The sequence below is a fragment of the Mus musculus genome, chromosome 14 (assembly GCF_000001635.26).
Source record: "Mus musculus strain C57BL/6J chromosome 14, GRCm38.p6 C57BL/6J".
Classification (NCBI taxonomy): Eukaryota; Metazoa; Chordata; class Mammalia; order Rodentia; family Muridae; genus Mus; species Mus musculus.
In genome coordinates, this window is record NC_000080.6 from 105,644,906 (window position 1) to 105,655,435 (window position 10,530).

A 10,530-nucleotide genomic window follows, 5' to 3' on the forward strand; every position below is an offset into this window, starting at 1 on the left:
ATCATTTCTATGCTTTAGTCTTGAGAAGACAAGTCAAAGATACCCAAAGAATTTGTTGCCTAGAATTGGGGCTTTGACTGTAACAAACCATAGAACATGGGTCCTGTTGACTTAGGCAATAAAGTGCCCAGATGTAAAATTTCTCCGTATGTATGGCTATACTATTGCATCAGGGCTGAGTACAGACTCTGACTACTGATTAAGACATTTCAGGAATGAGGCAATATATTGTCTTATGTTGGCTAATTGATATTTTAGATGAATCTACAAAAGGAACAAATTCAAGAAACCAGGTTGGTACCTGAGTGTGCTTGCAGAAAAAATTGGCAAGAATCTAAGCAATCTTAGAGCAGTGAGTTGCATACTACCAATCTCTACCTTTCGGGTACACATAATATACCATGTGTCATTTTAGCATTTTGTCCATTTTCAAAAACTCAATTCTCAAACAAATCAATGAAGTAAACACTATTTTAATTCACTTTACATGTGGAGCCAAAAAACCAAGGAAGTTGTCAGTTGCACAGCTAATACATGGTATGTCTGGTGTGAGCTAGACAATCTGGTTCTAGAGTATTTCTAGAATGTTCCTACATATTCTAGAAAACAGTGGGTAATTTGGATCTTATGTAAGTATGTCGCAGAGTGAAGCAACTCGCAGTAAGAGTTGCAAAGGGCCAGAATTCCTGGAAAAAAAGCACCTTTCCCAAGTACAGTCTTTGTGTTGTCGGCTACAACTCATAAGCCAGCTATGGTGAAGATGACACATCCCCATGCCAGGTTGCATCAAATGGCTTTGAGAAGATTGATCTAAGTGGGAGAGAAGGGAGAGATACAGTCCAGAGGCAAAACTGAAAACCCCAGCTTTAAATGATATAGCTCTATAAAACTTTAATCTATGGTCACAGGCATATAGGATTGCCTAGAAACAAATAAAGTAAAAGCCTACCAGGTCCTCAAAGAAACCGTTTCTACAAAACTAAATCTTATTGAATCTACAGTCATCTTGATGACTTCAAGTCATTGCTGGCCAAAGAATAGCTTTTTGGATTAGGCGGGTCCCACAAGTATATGGCCTTAAATGCTTCCGAGGCTCTGTGAAGGAAGGATCTTTGGAAGCACTCCACGGTAGGATAAGCTAAACATTCCCTATCTGCTCACAATAAGGGAGACATCATTACTCCCATCCAACAAGATGCAGCTTAGAGAGAGACCCATTGCCCACTCCATTTTCACCAAATGGGAAGCCATGTTCAGGTTACCTTCTTAGGCATTTGGGGGACAGATAACTGAACACAAAGAGTCATACTTGTACTAATTAGAGATGATAGCCCAACAATTAAAAGATCTAAAACTTCAATTTTAGATATCTTGCTCTTGAGGCAGAGAGAGTAGCAGAGGCATATGAAGAAATGTGCATATAGATATTCAGCTTGCCAAAGAACAGAAGGTGAACAGATATTACTAGTGGCCCTAAAATGCCTTCTCTTCCCTTGCCTCTAAGCAAAACTGAGAGTAAAAATAAATAAAAGCAAAAGACTTCAGTTCCCAGCATAAATCACAGCTAAATATGGCCATGTAACTGACCTCTAACCAACGGAAGATAAATAAGGGTTTATACAGAATAAAGGATCCATTGCAATAAGCTGAAACAGAAAGCCCTTCCAAATCCTTCCTTCCCCAGTGTTCATGTGCTAGTCTTGGAACCTGTTAGCATCACTTCATATGAAACACAGGGACTTTGCAGCTGGCAATTTAAGACGAATTGCACTATTCACAAGGTCCATCCTTGCCTATTTTCTACTACTATAATAAAATGCCACAAGTAGGTAAATTACAACAATAGAAGCTCGTGTGGGTTGTTCCTAAGATTGGGAATTCCAAGAAGGTGACACTGGCTGAGTCTTTCATGAGAAATCATCCTGTGCTGGAAGACGAAGAGGCAAGTGAGCATCCGAAGCAGATGCCTACTCACATATAACTCACCCTCTTCTAAGATAATGAGTGGGAATCCATTTATCAGGGTGGTTCCTCTCTAACTGGACCATTTCTTAAATCATTCCCTGGTCTTCATGTTTCTAATCAACATTTAAATTTACCCTGAGTTTGGAGAGGACATTCAAACCATAGAAGACCCTAAATATAACCACAAGTGTTCTTCCAATAGGGAACCTTGCCACAGATAGAAGAATTCGAAGCAGCCATAGAGAATGTGTCTGTACAATAATGATGGTTCGTACCATCCCAGCTACTAGGGTTATGAAGCCACTTCTCCCAGAAGCTCTGTGGGGGAGATAGTGTTCTTACCTGAGGTCCAGTGAAACAGAAGGCAGAATTCTAATATGGAAGTATGAAAAAAGAATTACTGTTATTTCAACCCAGCACATTTGTGGCATTTGTCACAGCAGCTCTACAAAACAGCATCATGGGAAAGGTAGGGGGTGGGCACCTTGGCTGAGCTGCCAGATGACTGTGAAGGCTCCTTCACAGCCTTGAACTTTCTTTATCAAGCTTCTCGGCAGGAGAAAGCGATAAGCCTCTGGCTCCCCTCAGCCACAATGATTTGCAGTTTCTGTTATAAGTAGCCAAATGGAAGAACAACCAGAAATTAGGTCTCCTCCGTCTCCAAGCCAAAATATAACTAAATCATACAGAACAAATAGATGTCTACCCTAGTAATAAAATTTAGTATCACTCTTTCCATACCGTCATAGGAAGTAAGTTGGTACGGAAAGATTTTCATGGCAGCTTGGCGCCACTCTCTTGTTTCCATGATTAGACTCCAGATACATGGAAATAATATTCTTACTGAAAAGGCTTTATAAAGTCATGGAAGTGTTTTCCGTGGTGTGAAAATAAGCGTGATATTATTCATGGTATGTTTTAGAGGAAACAGAAATTTGGAGAGTTCTTGAAAGGTAACTGAAAATCATCTAATCTTTGATCGATACTTTTTTCCTAATGATTAGTATTTCATGGTCAGTTGTCCACTCTGCTTATGTGCATGGGATTTGCTTTTATTAAAGACCTAAGGTTTACTATCTGGGGCATCTTATGTAATCTCCTTAGGTTTCTGTCTCTTTGTCTGTAAAACAAGGCTTCTTCTGAGCCACCCTAACCTGTGTGACAAGGTCATCATAGCATGTCTGCCATAGGTTAAGGGTTTAATCACTCGAAACTAATATTGGCGATGGATCCATCATTAGCAGATGACAGTTTAAAAAGTTGGGTTAAAGTTTTACAGTCATCTATACCTAGCGAAAGCCAGTAGGCCTTTAATGTATTTGTTATATGTTATATTTATATAACATATCTGTTTTTATAATGATATTTTCATTGTAAGTTTTCAGTCAACAGGGAAGTTTATTTCTGTAAGATTTAAAGCATCACACATTCATTTAGGAGGTAATTAATTAAATGAGTAATTGGAAGCTGAAGACAGACAGGACATTAGCATGGAAGGTGAGCTACCAATGAAAGGGTTTTAGAAATGAAGCTTTGAGCAAGATGGAGAAGCAACTGCTTGCCCAAGAGGAAAACAGACGCATGTAAAAGGGAATGAGTGAACAGAGCAAAGTGGTTTGTGGGATGGCATTACTACCCAGCACCAGCTATGTAGCCCTTATCCTGGGCTTAGGTTTAGAGAGTCCTGTTCACACAGCGGCAGAATTCCAAAAGTGTCTTTCCCATCTCCAACAGGGATATTTTGCAGGCTTGGGGCTGTTATCAGGTTCAGGTCGATGCCAACATCTGAACTGATGAGATTTTATTGAGATTTTACTGCTTGCTAGCTATACATTTGCATTTACAGCTTGTCTCATTTAAGGTACACAAAACTGTACCCATTGGTATTATAAGAGGAATATGGAATAAATGTCTTTCCCAATATCAAATCATTGTTATTTACATATTAAGTATTTTAACTAATGTGTATGCTCTGCTAAGTTCTGTATGCCTTTCATTATATCATGCCAACAATAAACTCTTTCAGGCACCATTCTTCCTTCCTGAAGTATTCATCTTTTTTTTTCTCCTGTTATTATCTTTGTAAGAAAAGGATGATAACTGTATCCTGTTTGATAAGTTTTCAGAAATGTGACAACTGCTCTAAAGCAGTTCAATGGTGTCAGACCGTCTATGCTATAATATTCCCCTGGGTGTCTGTGTAAGATATCTGTAGGCTGGCTAGATGGCTCAGAACATATAGGTGCTGGTCATGCAAGTCTGTCAGCGAACCTTAGAAGGTTTGATCCCTGGAACCTATGTGAAGCTGGAAAGAGAGAACCAGTTCCACAAAACTGCCTTCTTAACTCAATGGGTGAGTTGTATACACAATGAAGAAAGAATTAAAAAACATCTTTACAGATTTCTCTTCTCTATGAGTGACAGACAAGGACGTTAACATGCAAGGTGAGCAATGAGTGGGCTTTAGAAATGGAGCTTTGAACAAGATGGAAAAGCAACTGCTTAGCAAGGCGAAAAACAGATGCATGCAAAAGAGAATGAGCAGTAGCATTTTTGTAGAGTAATGGGGATTGCCAAGTAGTCAGCAAATTACAGTAAGGGTAAAGGTCACTAGATAAGCCCTATGAAGATTAGAGACCACGAGACCATGCCTTCAACTAGCCAAAGATGAAGATTCCAGAATAACCAGAAAATGTCTACACAGTGCAGGAGAAGAAAAAGACATGGTGTGTCATTTCCAGTCATTCCAGACTGGGTAAGAAGAAAATATACTCACTGGAGACACAATTGACTTAGAAAGGTTATTTAGTTTTGAGCTCTGGTTAACTTGCTTGTGGACTCTGAGAAATGTCTCTATATCCAATATATCTTATTTATTTAAGTGTACAGTGTTCCCTAGCGCTGAAAGACAAAAGTGGGGTGTTAAAGATGTAAATAGGAATCAGTGACGCATTGCCAATGGAGACTGCGGTGGTTTGAATGACAGCAGTCTCCACGGGCTCATATGCTTAAATGCTTGGTTCCAAGCTGGAACAATTTTGGAAGGATTAGAAGGTGTGGCCATGTTGCAGGACTTATCACTGGAAATGGGCTTCCAAAAACCCATGCCATGCCCTGTCTGTCATTCTCTGCTTGCTGTCAGTGGTTAAGAATGTAGAGATCTCAGCTATTGCTCCAGCACTGTGCCTGCCTTTGTGTTCAGTGATTGTGAACTAACCCTCTGAAACTGTAAGCAAGGCCCCAGTTAAATGCTTTCTTTTGTGAAAGTTGCTTTGGTCATGGTGTCTTTTCACAGCCATAGAACAGTGACTAAGACACATACCCAGTTGTTGGTAGGAAATGACAGTTGGTTATCCCCCAAGTCCACAGCTTTACAGCAGATCAATGAAGTAACAAGGACAGTCTAATAAAGAGTTGGGCTTATTAGGGAAGGAGCCACCTCAGTTAAGGGTATTTCTTGGTAACATGTGGTCTCCAGTGAGATAATTAGTTTGTCTCACTGGAGACTTCACATGGTTTGAAGAAGGTAAACAAATAGACTGTTATTGTAAAGAAGGGTGACCCACTCTCAATCCAGGGAGCAACATGTACCCATAGCACACTATGTAGTAGATGTCCCATGGGAACTACTTCTCTGCCTCATCATGGGGACACAAACATTGTATTGTTGCTGGCTGGTGGCAGGTGGTGGTGTGTCCTCTGCCAACACGTGTCTTTTTACTTTGATAATAGTGTTCAGAATTCTTAATGAATAGTTGGATAAATGTCCTGGTTTTCCGGGTGCAGACACAAATCAATAGTCCTGTGATACCCTTGAATAATCATACTGCCTTTAGTTAACATAGACATATGAAAGATGGTATGTTATCTCAGACTTCATAAAATTTTTTTTGGATCAATCTAAACAAAATACATTAGAGCTATATTGCTATACTAGTTAATGAGCTTTAAGGTCTACTTAACACAATTTAATATTTATAGTGATCTTAGCCAGATAATTTATACTTAATTATCCTTGGTTAACTTTCTCTGCATTGTTTTACATGGTGCAATCAGACTTTTTATCCAGACTAAAATTATAATATGCTTTTTAAGTTATGGAAATACAAAATCAAATATAGTATCTGTGAAAATGTAATAATTCACGATATGATATGACAACTCAATTTGATAAAATGAGAAAGAGACATGCTTTTGATGGATTATTTGAAATACATTTATATATTCAACAAAATTGCTTTTGTCTTTAATATATGGTAACGTTATATGTAAACCAAAAATTGTTTTAAAATAATTTTTTATGAGTTATGTTTAATTAATGTATGTGTTTAAGTGCATCTATCTATCTATCTATCTATCTATCTATCTATCTATCATCTATCTATCATCTATCTATCAGGAATGTATAAAAATTAACAAGGAGAAAGAGTTGTGAGTGGAAGAAACAGGAACCCTGGTCTAGCCTATGGCAAGGCAGTGATGATTAGTCTTGTCATGGAAGGTGCTGGTGATTAGTCATCTGATTCGAGTCCACGTTGCTTTGCAGAGTCTTTGTTACACAGGGCTAAGTAGAACTCTTTTGGCCTAGATATTTGCAATGGGCTGTCCTGTGCTCTGCAGGGTATATCTCTGGCCTCTACCTTGATAATATTCACTTCCAGTTGTGACCACAGAAAACTGATCTCAGAGCTTATCAAATACCCTAAAAGAACTTGCTTTTCAAAAAGGACCTTTGCTTTTAAAGGCATAAGCTTTGGAGAGCAGAGATTTATGAACAGATGACTTGAACAAAGACCTTGCCAAAAGAAACTTGGGCCAGTTCACTCACAGAAAAAATGTGTTTAGTGTTATGCTACCCTCACTTAAACACTCCAGTGTTGAATGTGGCTTAGTGTTAATAGACACATGCATGTGAGTGTGTGTTTAAATGAAATAATTGCTTTCTCTTTGAAGGCATAGCTCTTACATTTCTAAGCAAAACTGCATTGCTGATGCAAATTAATAGGTAGAAAGTCATGAAAATCTAATAGGTTTCAGAAAAATGGGTACTAAAGTTTTAGATAATTAGTTGTTTTAAATTCCATTTTTCTAAAACATCTGATCTTCCCGGTGTATGTTAATCAGAGAATGCCATGTAGAATGTCATGTAGAAAATAACATGATATTTTACTGAGCATATATACAAACACCAAATACAAATGTGTGTGTGTAGAATCAACTCAAAATTGATTCTTGAAGAACAGAAAAAGCAGGAAATTGCAAATAATTCCATTTCTGAGACGTCTTGGGTCTCTGAGCTTCAGGGAAAGGGAGGCACTTGTCTTGTATTTTTCCATGACTGATCTATAATCAGTCAAATAGAAATGTCAGAGGCTGTTGACAGAACAAGAATAATGGGCATACATTTACGGTCTTTGTCAATAGCCCAGGAGATCAATTGCCCTCTTGACCAAGACCAAGTATTTCCTTCAATGAGTGAACTCTGAGAGAGGAGGTTTCCAAGCACAATTTATATCCAGGTGTTGTGCTGGTCTTTTTGACACTTTCTTAATTGCCTTTCTCCAGGCAAAGGAAATCTGAAAGTCTACAAAGATCACTAAATGAGCTTTCTTCCTGTTAATGTTTACTAAGCAATGAACTGGCAGATGTGGTCACTCTAGTGGCCAGTAAACAGTGGGGAAATGATGGACTAGGTAGTTAGGATGTTGGTCGGTCAACACTTAACTGCTCCGTGTGTAGATTAGTCACTTAAGAAGGAGCTTTAAACCACTGGATGTTGAACATACATATGATAGTTAACTGTCATATCTCTAATCTTGTATAATGCTTAGTTTGGACAATATTATTTTTTCAGACACACTTCTATTGATGTCAGTGTCTCAAAGGTAGCTGTTTGAACCAGTGAGTTATTGTGTATTTAGCACTTGGTTCTCTTATGCCAATTACAATGTTTTATGTGTTCAGAATTTGTTCTATTTCACTTAACTATCAAAAATTCATCATCATGTTTTCATAAATGAATGTACATGTATGAATTGAAAAACAAAATTTAATTTTTTTAGGACATAGATATTTAAGAAAATATTTCAATTACAAATGATAAAATATTTCCCAATAGTATATTGCTAGATACAAATTAGAACAAAACAGGTTATAAATTTTCAATTATCAAATTGACAGAGATAAATATATTAAGAAACAGGATACTGGAGATACTGGAGTGTATTATTTCCAGGAAAAATTGTTATGGATTCTTTGGGAAATAATCTGACAATATGAAGAAAGGGTCTTTCAGTTCTCCAAGACTGAAACAGATAATTCTAAGTCTGGGAATTTATCCAAAGCAAATCATCTTACATACAGAAAGATTTTATGTACAAAGGTGTTCACTGTTTTATTATATAGAATAAAAGAGAAAGGAGTCAATGGTATTGATCAGCAAAAATAAAATTAAATAACTTGCAGTCCATTCACTCCAGGAATGTACATGCTAAGTATTAGGACAATAAATATCTCCTCATGTTATAATATTTAGTAAGAGAAGTACCATACACATTTTATAAATTATGCATCCAAATAATATAAAAATCATGCTTAGAAAAAAGGCTAAACTATGAGACTGTAGTGTTTACTATCTATCTATAGTAAGAAGATGAATATTTTCAAGTCAAATTTCTAAAAATTCTACATTTGCCTTTAATCTTCTATACCGTAAATAAGTTTCATTTCCAAACACATGAACACACTTAAAAATGGTTAGTCTGTAGCACTTCTTCATGTATCTAGCTCTTAGGCTAGTAATATTTTTCTTTCAAATGTGAAGCTTCATAATGCCTACAAATGACTATAGCCACAGATATAGATAGATAGATAGATAGATAGATAGATAGATAGATAGATAGATGATAGATAGATAGATAGATTATATATATATATTTAGTTAGGTATTTTCTTCATTTACATTTCAAATGCTATCCCAAAGGCCCCCATACCCTCCGCCCCCTACTCCCCTACCCACCCACTCCCACTTCTTGGCCCTGGCATTCTCCTGTACTGGGGCATATAAAGTTTGCAATACTAAGGGGCCTCTCTTTCCACTGATGGCCGACTAGGCCATCTTCTGATACATATGCAGCTAGAGACACGAGCTTTCAGGGGGTACTGGTTAGTTCATAATGTTGCTCCACCTATAGGGTTGCAGACCTCTTTAGCTCCTTGGGTACTTTCTCTAGCTCCTCCATTGGGGGCCCTGTGTTCCATCCAATAGCTGACTGTGAGCATCCATTTCTGTGTTTGCTAGGCATTGCCTCACAAGAGACAGCTATATCAGGTCCTTTCAGCAAAATCTTGCTGGCATGTGCGATGGTGTCTGCATTTGGAGACTGATTATGGGATGGATCCCTGGGTGCCAGCCACAGATCTTAAGCACACCACTTTCCCAGCTAATTTAACATCACTTGTCTTTGATAAAAGAAATCATTTGAACTATGATAAGTTTTCCTTGTTGCTCATCCTGATTCTTACATGGCATTGATCAATTTAATTTCCCATATGGTTTAATACTCAATTTTATCTGTTAGAATCTCAGCCTCCAAAATAATCAAGTTGCTTCTCACTGCTAGTTTTGGCTTCTTTCATTGTGTGCTCCCTAGCGTTCCCACCTCTTAGCTAGAATTTCAGGAAGCTTTTATTACTCAATTTGGTAAACAAAAAAGGAACCCTATACCTATGGCCCTTCCTTCTCTACATTTTTGATGGGATATTAGTGTTGGGTGGTCATTATGAGAAGTGCCAGAAGTATTGTCACCCTAGTTGCCACCAGTCTCCAACAATCACAAAGTCACTGGACTATGTATGGACTTATGTGTGTGCAGAGGTAGGGAGTGGGAGGTATGTTAAATATCAGCAAAAATTGAAGATGGGAAAAATATGAAGATGCCAAGTGTAGGCTTATATTTTTCAATACCTACTTTAATAAGGGTACTTTCCTTCTAGCCTACCACCCACCAGAGTTAAGGAAAAAGAAAAGTTAATAGGGAAAGGAGGATGTGGGGCTGTTTAAAAATAGTTCTTTGGGGTGAATCCAATCTGTGTTGTCAGATATCAGCAGTTCTGTTCACGTGAATCAGCAGTGGTAGCTTGAACCACTGGCAAACACCATTCAAGAATCAGCAACAGCACTGTCATCCAGAAGAAACTGTGAGGCTCTGCCAAACAGCCGATGCCTGCAGGAGTGGCAAGAAGCCACCAGAACACCACCAGAAGTTCTTTGGTGTGTTTTCCTCTCTACAAAGTCATGACCAATGAAGATCAGCAAAGAGTGGCAAAGCAAACCAATGCCACACACCATTACCCATCATATTTATACCCTTTTCAAACAGCATGTGTTCTCTCAAGCATCCACTCTAGCAAAATATCACATTTCCCTTTTTCAGGCAGCTTCCAGAATAAAACAATGTGTTTGTTCTCAGCAAAACATCCTCCTATGCGTCTGTTTCATTAAAACCATTCTTTTATAAGACAGTTTCCAGAAAAACATCACATGACACAAATGAGTCTTCAAAG